The sequence below is a fragment of the Giraffa tippelskirchi genome, chromosome 2 (assembly GCF_054371585.1).
Source record: "Giraffa tippelskirchi isolate mGirTip1 chromosome 2, T2T-mGirTip1v1.2.pri, whole genome shotgun sequence".
Lineage (NCBI taxonomy): Eukaryota > Metazoa > Chordata > Mammalia > Artiodactyla > Giraffidae > Giraffa > Giraffa tippelskirchi.
Genome location: NC_137276.1, coordinates 227939105 through 227952754, shown reverse-complemented (window position 1 = coordinate 227952754; position 13650 = coordinate 227939105). Strand labels below are relative to the sequence as shown.

Genomic DNA, 13650 nt, shown 5'->3' with positions numbered 1-13650 from the left:
TTCTCCTGAGGGTGAATGGAGGCTGTAGGAGGGCTCACAGGGAAAGGACAGCTGGGTTCTTAACACCTGGCTTGGGAACATCTCAAAGAAGAGGTAGCCATGGTGCGTTCTCTGAGGCTCCCCTTCCAGCATCCTTCCCCCCCATGCTTCCTCCTCCCTGTGCCTCAGGTCCCATCTGCAGAGGATCCTGCAGAGAGCCGGGCGGAGCTTCCAGCCGTCCCTTCAGATAAATAGGCTGCCCCTTTTATTGTTGTTCAGTCGCTTGGTCAAGTCTGACTCTTTGCAACCCGCATGGACTGCAGCATGCCAGGCTCCCCTGCCCTTCGCTGTCTCCTGGAGTTTCTTAAATTCATGTCCGTTCCATGATGCTATCTAACCATCCCATCCTCTGCCGCCGCCTCCTCCTCCTCTTTTTGCCTTCCATCTTTCCCAGCATCAGGAGCTTTTCCAATGAGTCGACCCTTCGCATCAGGTGGCCAAAGTATTGGAGCTTCAGCTTCAGCATCAGTCCTTCTTCCAATGAATATTCAGAGTCAGTTTCCTTTAGGATGGACTGGCTCGATCTATGGCATGGCCAAAATGAAATAAATAGGTTAGAGAAACATAAACCATGTGAACACTAATTAAAAAAAAAAGAGACAAATCAGAAAAGCTGGGAGAAGTGAGAAGCGTGCAGAAGGATGAACTGGAGGAAGATGGAACCGGAGACAGAGGCAGGACAGGTGCCCCCGCCTCTGTGTCCCTGTGCCAGGCCCTGTCCTGAGCCCCGGGGTGTGGCTTTAACAGCCTCACAGCCGCCCTAGGGGGTTGGTTCTGCTTTTATAGTTTTGGAAACTCAGGTCAACCTGGCCCTGCTCACAGCCTCTCGGAAGATGGCATGTGATCCTGCCTTCCCTGGCCCCACTTCCCTTAGGACTTCCCTTCTGCAGCTGTTTTATGGGTAATAGCTCCAACTGCCCTGAACTCTTAGGTTGAAGGGGGAAAAGGAAGTTTGCATGGCCCCCCTTGTCTGGTATTTGCAGAATGTCTAATGATCTGTCTGATATTCCACCTGAAAAGGGCAAGTCTGGAACATTGTGTGTGTTTATGTGTGTGTGTGTGCTTTTTAAAACTCTTTCAAATGCAGCAGAGGAGCAGAAAGACTCTTGGAATATATGCTAGGACAGCTGCAGCTGATGCTCACCACATCTGAAGTTGCCTAATCTCTGCTGGGTGGGCCCCTTGTGGACACCAGAGGTGCTCAAACTTGCGCATGCATTCCAGTCACATGGAGGGCTTGTTAAAACCCAGAGCTTCTGATTCAGTAAATATATTCTCCACTATGTAATGAAATACCACAAGTGGAATGGCTTAACTCAACACCCACTTATTAGCTGGCAGGTCTGGAGTCAGAAGTCGGGGTGTGTAGTCAAGAGTCAGGGTGTGGTGCGGCCAGCTTCTCTGCTCCAGGTCATGCAAGGCTAGCATCAAGTCACAGGTGGGGCTGCCTTCCTTTCTGGAAGTCTGGGGAAGAATCTGCTTCTGCAAACACTCAGATCCCCATTTCATTCCAAGGCCACCCTCTCTCCTTGAGGCAACTTACATACTGACCCCCTTCCTCCGTCAAGCCAATGACAAGGGATCTCTCTCACGCGTCTAATCTCTGACTTCAGAAAGAGCTTGGTCTCTTCTAAGGGCTCAGCCTGGCTTATCTCCCTTTCACAAACTGTGCAGTGTGGCACTGGAGAGGGAAATAGCAACCCACTCCGGTATTCTTGCCTGGAGAATCCCATGGACAGAGGAACCTGGCGGGCTACAGTCCATGGGGTCACAAAGAGTCATAAGCCAATCATGGCTAAAACTCATCATGGCCATGGTCCTGGGGACAATGTTATGCCTGCCTTGTCCACCAGGGAAGGGGGACAGTGGGCCATTTTAGAATTCTGTCTGGTACAGTAGGTGGGGCAATTCTGTGTACTTCTAACACATTCCCAGGTAAAGAGATGCTGCTGCTTTGAAAGTACATTGTGAGGACTACTTACTTAGGCTAATTGTACCACTTTTGACTTTTGTTGTTGTTGTCTAGTCGCTAAGTCATATCCAACTCTTTGTGACCCCATGGGCTGTAGCACACCAGGCTCCTTTGTCCTTCACCGTCTCCCAGAGTTTGCTCACACTCATGTCCATTGAGTCAGTGATGCCATCCAACCATCTTATCCTCTGCCACCCCTCCTTCTCCTTTGGCCTTCAATCTTTCCCAGCATCAGGGTCTTTCCCAATGTGTGGGCTCTTTGTATCAGGTGGCCAAAGTATTGGAGCTTCAGCTTTAGCAGCAGTCCTTCCAATGACTATTCAGGGTTGATTTCCTTTAGGATTGACTGGTTTGATCTCTTTGCTGTCCAAGGGATTCTCAAGAGTCTTCTCCAACACCACAATTTGAGGGCATCAGTTCTTCAGCTTTCAGTCTTCTTTATGGTCCAACTCTCACATCTACATATAACTACCAGAAAAACCATCGCTTTGACTATAGGGACCTTTGTTGGCAAAGTGATGTCTCTGCTTTTTAATATGCTGTCTAGGTTTGTTATAGCTTTCCTTCCAAAGAGCAAGTGTCTTTTAATTTCATGGAAGCAGTCACCTTTGACTTAAGTTGTGCCTAAGTTATAGAAGAGAAAACTCAGTTTTACGTCTAGAGGTAATATTCAAAATTAATAGCAACTAAGACCTTGTGGGCACCAATCAGTCAGAAAGGACATCAGCCAGTCAGGGCAGATGCTGGTCATGTATAACCACTGTGGTCTTGCTGGCTGGCACCCACTGATGGAAGACCCCCAGCAAATGAGAGCTGGAGTCTGTGCTTATACCAGAGCCAGGGCTTTAGCTACTCCACAAGCTAAGATTAAAGAAGAAATGTCCCAACAATGCTAAGTCAGGAGAAGAGGAATAAAGAGATGTCTTATTGATTCCAAAACTCATCTTCTTTTCATTCTATCTACTCCATGTTCTATAACCTCCCCCAAGGTTAAAATCTGAATTAGTTTCCTATTTATGCTGTAACAAACTACCACAGATTCAGTGCCTGCAACCACACAGGTTTATTATCTTACAGTGCTGGAGGTCAGAACACCAAAATCACTCAGTGGGCTAAAATCAGGAATTGGTTTCCCTGCCTTTTTTCAAGTTTTAGAGGCAAGAGCATTGGTTCACAGGCTCACATCACTTCGACCCGCTTCCATCATCATATCAGGGGCCAACTCTGACCCTTCTTACTGTCCCCGGACAATCTCAAGGTCATCTCCCATGTCACGGTCCTTAGCTTGATCACACCTGCAAGTTCTCCTCTGCTCTGTGAAGTCATGTGTTCAGAGTCCCAGGGATTCAGACGTGGATGTCTTTGAGAGGCCGGTCTTCAGCCCGCCTCACTATGCAAGGCCCATAGTTAGATGGATCACAACAGCAGACACTTTCCTAGAACCTCTTCTGTGCCAAGCCCTTTTTAGACATTAGGTCACGACTGTCGCAACCACTGTATGAGGCAGGTTCTGTTGTTATGATCCTCCTTTTACAGACAAAGAAACCAAAGCACATGGGAGTGAAGAACCTTGTCCAAGGTCACACAGCTGAGACATGTCAATGCCAGGGCCCCAACCCAGACAGCCTGGCTCCAGAGTCCATGCTCTTTCCCACTCTGTTACATCCTTCTTGTCCATGGCCAGGTAAAAAGCAGCCACTTATATAAATGATGAAAAACCAGAATCAACCTTCCCAACCTCAACCCCTAACCTACACATCCATCCTCTGCCTCTCCCTCTGCCTGTGAAAGATCCTACTCTTCGTGGGAAAGCAGTCCATCACTTCGGTCTTTCCTTCCCTACCGTCCAAATGTAATCAGTTACAGAGACCTGGCCACTTCCACCTGTCTCTGAAACATCCTTCCGGTTCCTATTTCTGGGAAGCAAACCACCCCGCACTCAGCAGCTTAAAACAGCAACAGTCATTTATTTTGCTCAGGAATCTGCGATTCGCGCCTAGATGGCTCTTCTCTCCTCCACGTGGCGTCTGCTGGGTTTGCCTAGCTGGATGCCGGGGAACCACTCCAGATGTCACACTCACACGGTTGGCAAGTTGTGCCAGCTGGTGTTTGGTAGCCCCTCCAGGGCTTTGGGCCGGGGGGGCCTCAGTTCCTCTCCGCAGGCTGCCTGGGCTTCCCGACAGCATGGTGACTGGGTTCCAAGAGAACGAGGCACAAGTGCATGGCTTTTTATGTTCTAGCCTCAGGAGTCACGTGATGCCATTTCCACCCTATAGCGTCTGTGGCTATTGTTCAGTCGCTAAGTCGTGTCTGATTCTTAGCGGACTGCAGCCCACCAGGCTCCTCTGTCCATGGGATTCTCCAAGGCAGCAATACTGGAGTGGATTTCCATTCCCTTCTCCAGGGGATCTTCTTGACCCAGGGATCGAACCCGGATCTCCTGCTTTGCAGGCAGATTCTTTACCATCTGAGCCACTAGGGAAGCCCCACAGTGTCTGTTGAGACTCTCACAAAGGCTCACCCGTGTTCAAGGCCAGAAGAGACACAACTGTCCTCTGGGTGGGGGAATGACAAAGTTCTACAAGAGCATGTGGGAGGGGAGGTTTGTGGCAACTATCTTCAGAAAATTCCATCTGCCAAAAATGTCTTTATAGCAGCTCTCTGCATCCTCCCCACACTGACAGATACTGTATTCAAAAACCCCAGACTGGGTCTGTGAACTAACAGAAGATTTTGTCTAATAAGTTCATTTATTTTGATATTTCTATCAAAATATTAAAAATGTAGCCACATGTACTGCATGGTTTTTTTGTATTGTAGAAATAAACTAACAAAAGTAGGATTTCCCAAGAAATCCAAGACATCAGATTAACAAATACCAACACTTAACCAATGCCATGCCAAAATACAGGCACTCAAAGAAGTTTCTTCAAAATCACACTATGTATGTCTTTAATAAAAAGCAACTCCTTTTTTGAGTCTGCATTACTGTGGATGAAGAAAATGTTAACTTTCCTAATACCTTTGATGCTTTGAAACTGTGGTGCTGGAGAAGACTTGAGAGTCCCTTGGACAGCAAGGAGAGCAAACCAACCAATTCTAAAGGAAATCATCCCTGAATATTCGCGGAAGGGACTGATGCTGAAGCTGAAGCTCAAATATTTTGGCCACCTGATGTAAAGAGCTGACCCTTTGGAAAAGACCCTGGGAAAGACTGAGGGCTGGAGGAGAAGGGGACGACAGAGGATGAGATGGTTGGATGGCATCACCAACTCAATGGACATGAGTTTGAGCAAATTCCGGGAGATAGTGAAGGACAGGGAAGCCTGGCGTGCTGTAGTCCATGGGGTCACAGAGATTCGGACACGACTGAGCCACTAAACAACAATACCTTATATTCAAGTAGTAATGAGAAAATACAGAGCTATATTCTTTTCCTACTCATTTAAAAATCTAACCCTATTTTTAAGGCCTTAACCCACAGGACTTTCCATAACTGGACTAATTGGGTATTGAGACAGGATCATCATTGATCCCTACCCTCCACCTCATATCCTGAGCTTTTACTACCTGCAACACAGATGGCTCATGTATATTATCTCATCACTAGAGTTGCAGTCTCATCTCACAGGCTTTGATGTTAAGCCCCTATAACAGAAGGAACTGTGTCTTAGGCTTTTGAACCCCCTCACAGAGTACTATGTGTGTGTGTCTGTCTGTGTGTTGGTCACTTAGTTGTGTTTTGAGACCCCATGGACTGTAGCCCACCAGGCGCCTCTGTCCATGGAATTCTCCAGGCAAGAATACTGGAGTGGGTTGCCATTTCCTTCTCCACACAGAGTACTGGGCACCTGGTCATGGCTTAGTAAGAATTTCATGATTGAGTTGACTGTGAGGTTTTTGTTGTTGTTGTTGTTGTTTGTTTGTTTGGATTTGGCTGCCCTGCATCTTCATTGCGGTGCGAGAGCTTCTCTAGTTGAGGTGCACAGGTTCAGGAGCTGTGGCATGTGGGCTTAGTTGCCCCGAGACATGTGAGACCTTAGTTCCCCTACCAGGGATCGAACCCAAGACCCCTGAATTGGAAGGCAGATTCTTAACCACTGGGCCACAGGGGAATTCCAATTCCCTGTCCATGAAGGACTAGTCATGTCTCGCTCCTCTCTGCACCTGCAGTGAAGAACCAGATACTTAGCAGCATGCTTTATTCAACAAATACTTACAGAAGGACCTAAGTGTTCCAGGATCCGTGACTTTGGTATGCCCTTAGTTTAGTAGCTGCTGCTGCTGCTGCTGCTAAGTCACTTCAGTTGTGTCCCACTCTGTGCGACCCCATGGACGGCTGCCCACCAGGCTCCCCCCATGGGTTGCCATTTCCTTCTCCAATGCGTGAAAGTGAAGTCGCTCAGTCGTGTCTGACTCTTAGTGACCCCATGGACTGCAGCCCACCAGGCTCCTCCGTCCATGGGATTTTCCGGGCAAGAGTACTGGAGTGGGTTGCCATTGCCTTCTCCATAGTTAGTGGAGGAAACCAGTTAAAATGTGATAAAGGGAATTCCCTGGCAATCCAGTGGTTAGGACTCCGAGCTCTCACTGTGGAGGGTCTGGGGTTTGATCCCTGGTGAGGGAACTAAAATCCCAGAAGCTGTGAGGTGCGGCCAAGAATATGTGATAAATACTAAACACTAGAGGTTCCCAGTGTTATGAGACTATGTAGTAGGTGTAATTTAACCCAGTGGTGGAATCTGAGAAGGCTCAGAGCAGATCCTTGATAAATGGTAGTTAAACAATCAACAAACGAGGAGTTTTCTTCAGATATGTTAATCTGTTCTTAACTCCAAACAGCCCACACAAGATGCTGCTCAGCGTAGATGCTTGAAAAATAATGTCTTATCTGCAGGTAGGGAAACACCCAGCCCTGGGAGAACCCACCTGTCCAAGGAATTTTCCCCTGTAACTTACTTGCTGCCTGGAATTTCCCTCTTAGTAATGCATTCACTTTGGACTGAGACTTTGATCTCCAGAAGCTGATGATTAAATGCAAATTCTCGGGCAGGTCTTATACATTAAACGGCTGTCATTGTGAACACAGTCACGGGGAAAGGTTTATTAGGTAATTCCAGTCAAAGATATGGTTTTTCCAGTACTCACATATGGATGTGAGAGTTGGACTATAAAGCTAAGCGCTGAAGAATTGATGGCTTTTGAACTGTGGTGTTGGAGGAGACTCTTGAGAGTCCCTTGGACAGCAAGGAGATCCAGCCAGTCCATCCTAAAGGAAATCAGTCCTGAATATTCATTGGAAGGACTGATGCTGAAGCTGAAACTCTAATACTTTGACCACCTGATGTGAAGAACTGACTCAGTGGAAAATACCCTGATGCTGGGAAAGATTGAAGGTGGGAGGAGAAGGGGATGATAGAGGAAGAGATGGTTGGATGGCATCACTGACTCAATGGACATGAGTCTTAAGTAAGCTCCAGGAGTTGGTGATGGACAGGGAGGAACATGTGAGGTCTGCTCAGCCCAGCGACTCACACTGTGGAGCCAGATAGAATCACAGGACCCTGTCCTGGCCAATGCATGACCTTGATTCCAGGGAGACAGGCTCAGTCCACACACTTTGGACAGTTCACCAGCTAAAGAGGGTTGGTGGGAGACCTTATCAAAGGTAAACAAAGTAAACATTTTCTGGTGAAATCTGTTAAAGATATTTAGATTAGAAATGGGATTCTTCCCACAGTTGAAGCTTCCAAATATTAATGAGTTAAAAACACAAGGCTTGGGAATAATGAATTAAAGGTCATGACACCAGTGCACGCGTGCGTGCTCAGTCGCTCAATCGTCTCCAACTTTTTGTGACGCTGCGGACTGTAGCCCTCCAGGATCTTCTGTCCGTGGGATTTTCCAGGGAATGGTTTGCCATATTCTCCCCCAGGGGATCTTCCCGCCCCCGGGATTGAACCCGCATCTCCTACATCTCCTGCATTGGCGGGCAGATTCTTCACCACTGAGCCACCTGGAAAGTCCCATGACACCAGACTGCTATGCAAAACAAAAGAGAAAATGAGTAGATTTCGTCTCTAACCTTCTGCCTCAGTGTATCTATTACCCATGGTCCTTGACACAATACTGACATAGAACACAGAGTGGGGGTGGCGGAAGAGAAAAGCCTTTTTTGTTACAAAAACAATAAATGTGCGTTTTAGAAATTCTAATAAGTCCGAAGAAGCGAAAAAAAGAAAGCACTGCAATCTTTCTTTTCATCAAGATGAAGTCACAACAGTAAACATTGCTTTGAAAACTGTTTTTTTTTTTCTCCTCTAAATAGCAAGTTGTGAACATCGTTTTTATGTTGTTAAATAGTTCTCATCTCCTTCTTGTGAGGTGTGAGTGGCTCTGTAGTGTATTCAGCATATTTATTAGCTGTTTTCTGATCAGATGATTAGTTTGTTCTAGTGTGTTATTTGCATAAAGAATGGTGCAGGGAATGTATTTGCATTGAAATCTTTTCCCACAGCCCTGAGGATTTCCTTAGGACAAACTCCTGGGAGGAATTCAGGGTTTTGGTTGACCTGGTTTATACTCAAAGTTTAAACTGTTGGGTTTACTACAGTTCACTCGGGGCTTCCCAAGTGAAGCCCCGGGAGTGGGTAGCCTTTCCCTTCTCCAGGGGACCTTCCCAACCCCGGGATTGAACCGGAGTCTCCTGCATTGCAGGCGGATTCTTTCCCAACTGAGCCATGAGGAAAGCCTGGTTTGTTGGTGGGTTGAGGGACACAGTTACATACCCAGATCCCTTCAGGAATGATGGATTTGTCCCCCAACTGTCCTTGTTGCCCCTTTTGGGGGCTGAGTTCAGCTGAGAGCCACTTCCCTAAGTCCCCTCCTTCTCAAGGTACCTCCCATCCCAGAGCTGACCAATGCAGGGGGTACCATGGCCCAGCCCTTCTGCTCCAGTGAGAGTCGGCCCGTCTTCGAAACTCCCCACAGAGTCTGCAGGGCTTCCACTGGGACCACCTGGTAGCTCCACCCTCTCTCTGCCCAGCCTCTTTTTCTCCACTCCCTTTCCCTTCCCCTCCCCTCCCACCGCTCCCACCCGTCCCATCTCCTTCCCATCCCTGGGTGTTGATCACTGAAGAAAGTGAAAGTGAAAGTCGCTCAGTCGTATCGGACTCTTTGTGGCCCCATGGACTATACATATAGTCCATGGAATTCTCCAGGCCAGAATACTGGAATGAGTTGCCTCTCCCTTCTCCAGGGTATCTTCCCGACCCAGGGATCGAACCCAGGTCTCCCGCATTGCGGGCGGATTCTTTACCAACTGAGCCACCAGGGAAGCCCAAGAATACTGGAGTGGGTAGTCTATCCCTTCTCCAGGGGATCTTCCCAACCCAGGAATTGAACCAGGGTCTCCGGATTCTTTACCAGCTGAGCTATCATACTCCCTAACAAACCTCCTGCACAATAACCTGTGTCTCAGAGTCTAGGAGCAGCCAGTGACTGTTGGGTTTTTGGTTGGTTGGGGTGGGGGGGTTAGTTACAGGAGCAGAAGTAGGGGCTCAGCCAACGCTGGCCACGGATCACTGAGTGTGCCACAGAATTTCACCCCCGCAAGGGGAGCGGTTGCACCACCACAGCTCACACTCAAGGATGAAGTCAGGCTCCCTCTTCCTGAGAGTTCTTTTCACATTAGAAGATGGATCAAACTGTATCCGAGAATCTTACAAGACCACTTTAAAACACTGTCTTCTCAAAAGGATCTTTTGAAAACTATCTTTAAAAGCCTCACCCTGAGGATACCGGGATCTCAATCTACCTTAGATCATCGGTCTAACTCGTGTTGTAGAATATCATTGCTAACCAAACCCTTCCGTCTCCATTCACCTATAAGCTGGTTCTGCAGAAATCCGTCAGTGTTGATTCTCAGCCGTGACGTGTGCCTCCCTGGTATGGCCCAATCCTGTCTTCCCTAACGATTGCTAAAGAAACCAACTGTGGTTTGTAAATGTTTGTGCGGAATCTCGGTCATCTCCATACTAGCATCCCCACCATTCACTTGCATAACAGTATAATTTCAGGAGTGAAGAGAACATACTGCAAATGCTCAGGGAGTCATCCATAGAAATGTGATATGTCAGAAAAAAATAAAGAATTGCTGTGTAAGGAGGACCCAGGGACACGCTCTCTCTGTGTATTATTTGGAGTAATTATTTGACACAGAACATTTTGAGCCCGGGGATGTGGATGGGTAAGCTGCTTTGTGTGTGTCCCTACCTCTCAGTGTCTGGCTCAAAGCAGGTGACTAATCTATTTTGATGACTTACTAAATTAAGCCAGAGGCCAAAAACTCAGATGCCTCTGGGGTCTGGAGCGGTGGAGCCATTGGTATCTGAAGAGCAGGGGCTTAGCCACGGGTTCAGCCGTCGCCACATGAGCATCTGGGCTCTGAACTGCCACATCTTCCTTTTATTAAAAACAAAAATTTTATTTTTTATTTTTTTAATACCCAAAACATTTTGTATTGGGGTATAGCCAATTGACAATGTTGTGATCGTTTCAGATGAACAATGAAGGGAATCAGACATACATATATATGTATCCATCTTCCTTTTTTTTTTTTCAGTCTGCCCCCCCCCAAAAAAAAGAAATTCTATTTCTCTGTGAAAACTCCCGGTTTTTTAATATTGGCAACTAATAATTTTATTTGGGGGAGGGGCACTGCCCATTCACAACCAGCAAACTAACCTGATGGAGAAAAAGCAGCTCTTCCTTTTCAGAAGCTCTGGTGTAAAGAGGGGTGTGCAAATTTCAAGTCACTTGACAGAAACACCGCAATCTTCCTAATGAACAAGATTGGCATGATTGTCCTTGTTTTTTATGGTGACTGTCAATAACCAAGATGTGATGTCTTGTTTGTGCTGTGTTTATTGTTGTGAAGTCTGTTTTGAATTATTGTGATACCCACACGGAGGTGACAGCATAGACTTCCGCAGGTGACTTATCATCAGATTTTAAAATAATCCTCGATGATGAAAATGTGAAGTGTGAAAAGACAGCGTGCTCTGTGGTCCCCTGGGTAACTTCCCAACAAAGACGTGGAAATGCGGCCTGTGGGTGGTAATGGAAAGAGTAGGTAAGAACACATAATGCTTTTCTCTTCTCCCGCACTTGGCAAAACACAATTTCTGAGCTGAGATCCTGAGATTTAAAACCAGGTGCAGATACAAGCTCTGCGAAGCCAAGTTATTGAAAACTGAGTTTTCTCTCTGTTGTTAAAGATTGACAGATTTCGGTCTGACCTCATTCCTTCCCCCTTCGTCTCTCTTGACCTTTGACTCTGGTTCAGCCAGTCACTCACCCGGTACTGATGGGGTGTCTGTGGGCCCGCAGGTTCCCTGGGAGAACTTAGCAGAACCAGAACAGAATCCAGGCCAGCCTTGAGGCAGCATACGTACCAGCCAGAGTTTGAGTTGTGTCAGTCCTTCCAAGATGAGTATGGAACATAGAAGGAGACAAACAAGGCTTTTCCACTAGCATTCACACAACGGTGTCAAACTCATCCTTTGAATGTAAAGGGATTTACTGGGTGGGAATGAAGTATTCTAGGGTTGTGAAAACTGTTTGGAACTGGAATGGAAAGAAGACAAACAGGTCCTGGGGACTGATGAGGGCTTCCCAGGTGTCTCAGTGGTAAAGAATCCACCTGCCAATGCAGAAGATGCAGGTTCGATCCCTGGGTCAGGAAGATCCATCCCCTGGAGGAGGAAATAGCAACCCACTCCAGTATTCTTGCTGGGAAAACCCCATGGACAGAGGAGCCTGGCAGTCTACAGTCCAGGGGATCTCAAAAGAGCCGGACACAACTCGGTCACCGAGCATGCACTCGTGGTGACTGATGGACACAAGAACAGCCTGTCACCAGCCCACCCCTGCACAGCTGTGCTGTCCAGGTTTTTGTCATCACGGGGTTGTGCCCTGGCTTGAAAACAGCCTCAAAGCAGAAGTGAAAATCAATCATTAAAGCAAGGTGTGTCTGGAAAGGAACGGACTAAAGAGAGCAAATAAGGAATGATTAATTAGTGTGGCTTGGGCCCCAGTCATCTCTAAATAAATGTTACCTCCCTTAATCTGCAGCTGCTAGTCTCCAAGTCATCATGTGTAGTTTAGATTTGCCTATGGCTATTTCTCCATCTCAAGAACTGCAAACAGTGAGTTTCCAAGAAGTGACAGAGGGGTGGTTAACCTTCACGTCTTAATGCTAAGGAAAGATTGAGGTAATAAGGAAAAAAGTTAATGGGATTTCAAGTGCCCATGGAATTTAACAAGCAAAATGAAATCTTGGATGAACTGTGACCTGTCTTTTAAGGTATCGATTTGAACATGCTTCTCCTCTCTACTTTTCCCCATCAGTTATTTTATTTTACTTTATGTCTTTCCTTTCTTTCTTTTTTTGGGAAAGGGGTGACTGCATGTTTTTTTTTATTTCCACATAAGCTTTAACGGAGCATCATTGCCGTTCGGCTAAAACACACCTCTAGCATTTTCACCACTGCAGCTGGCATCTTTGGCTAAAAAGAATAGGAAGTTCTATGTTATCCCAGAAATACAATTTATTTGTACACTATCTTATACTTAATCTATGAAGAGCATCAAATGATATTTCAGGCTTTTCCAGTTTTTTCCCAAAGTATCAAAAGTGACCGAGGCTGAAGTTTAGTTTTAACACATCACTGACTGGGGGATTTTGGCAGGAACTAACACCTGTGGTGTGAATGCATCTCCAGTCAATAACGTGTTATTCTTTCTTCCGTGTTGTACAGATTCAGAAGATCAATGGTGATGAAACATAAAGATGATTTTCATTAAAAAGGGTTTTCTTAGCCCAGATGTAGAATTCACAGGCGTCATCCTCTGTAGTGGGAGGTGAGCGCACCCTCTTGTCTAAGGGTTGCTGGGTGTGTGTTTGTGTGTGTGTGTGTGTGTGTGTGTCCTCAGTCACTCAGTCCTGTCTGACTCTTTGTGACCCCGTGGACTGTAGCCCTCGGGGTTCCTCTGTCCATGGGATTTCCTCGACAAGACTCCTTCTCCAGGGGATCTTCCTGACTCAGGGATAGAACCCATGTTCCCAGGTCTCCGGCATTGCAGGCAGATTCTTTACCCAGTGAGCCATAGAGTAAGTTCTCTTGCCTAGGGGGTTCTGGTTAGAACCTTCCAAGTCCATCACAAAAAAGGCTATCAGTATCAGCTCCATCTTACATTTTCTTTCATGCAAAGGCCCCTCGCTGTGGCCGAGCAGATCTTACCAGTCACAAAGCAATTCTATGAGCAGTAAATTTCTGAGCCGCATCTGGCTCCGCCCCCCTCCCCCGCCCACCCCCCCATTACCCCTCAGAGAGAACAAAAATGGAAATCAGAAAGAAGAATAGTTTCAGTTCTCTTTTTCACATGTGATCATCACACACAAAAAAGCAGAAAGTTGGGAATTTAACCACACTACTGTGGAGACGATAGGTCTCCAAACATTTTTGATCTTGAACCTCATAGATAAAAGATTTCTGAGTGCAACTGCCAGTAAAAGCATTCAATTTGTAAATTCTAGACAAATTCTACTCTACACTGTACACCTGAACAAAACACAC

General features: G+C 46.6%; 1 protein-coding gene across 3 annotated transcripts in view; it reads left to right on the top strand.

Annotated features, from left to right (window-relative positions):
• RCAN1 (regulator of calcineurin 1) overlaps window positions 1–13650 on the top strand; it is a 108501-nt gene that overhangs the window by 76933 nt on the left and 17918 nt on the right. The window contains exon 2 of one of the 3 annotated variants that reach the window (XM_081572976.1): window positions 12832–12934. The exons of the other annotated variants lie outside the window; for them this stretch is intronic. The gene's annotated coding sequence lies outside the window, so the exon portion shown is untranslated. The remainder of the gene's footprint in view (window positions 1–12831; window positions 12935–13650) is intronic. 3 annotated transcript variants of the gene reach the window in all.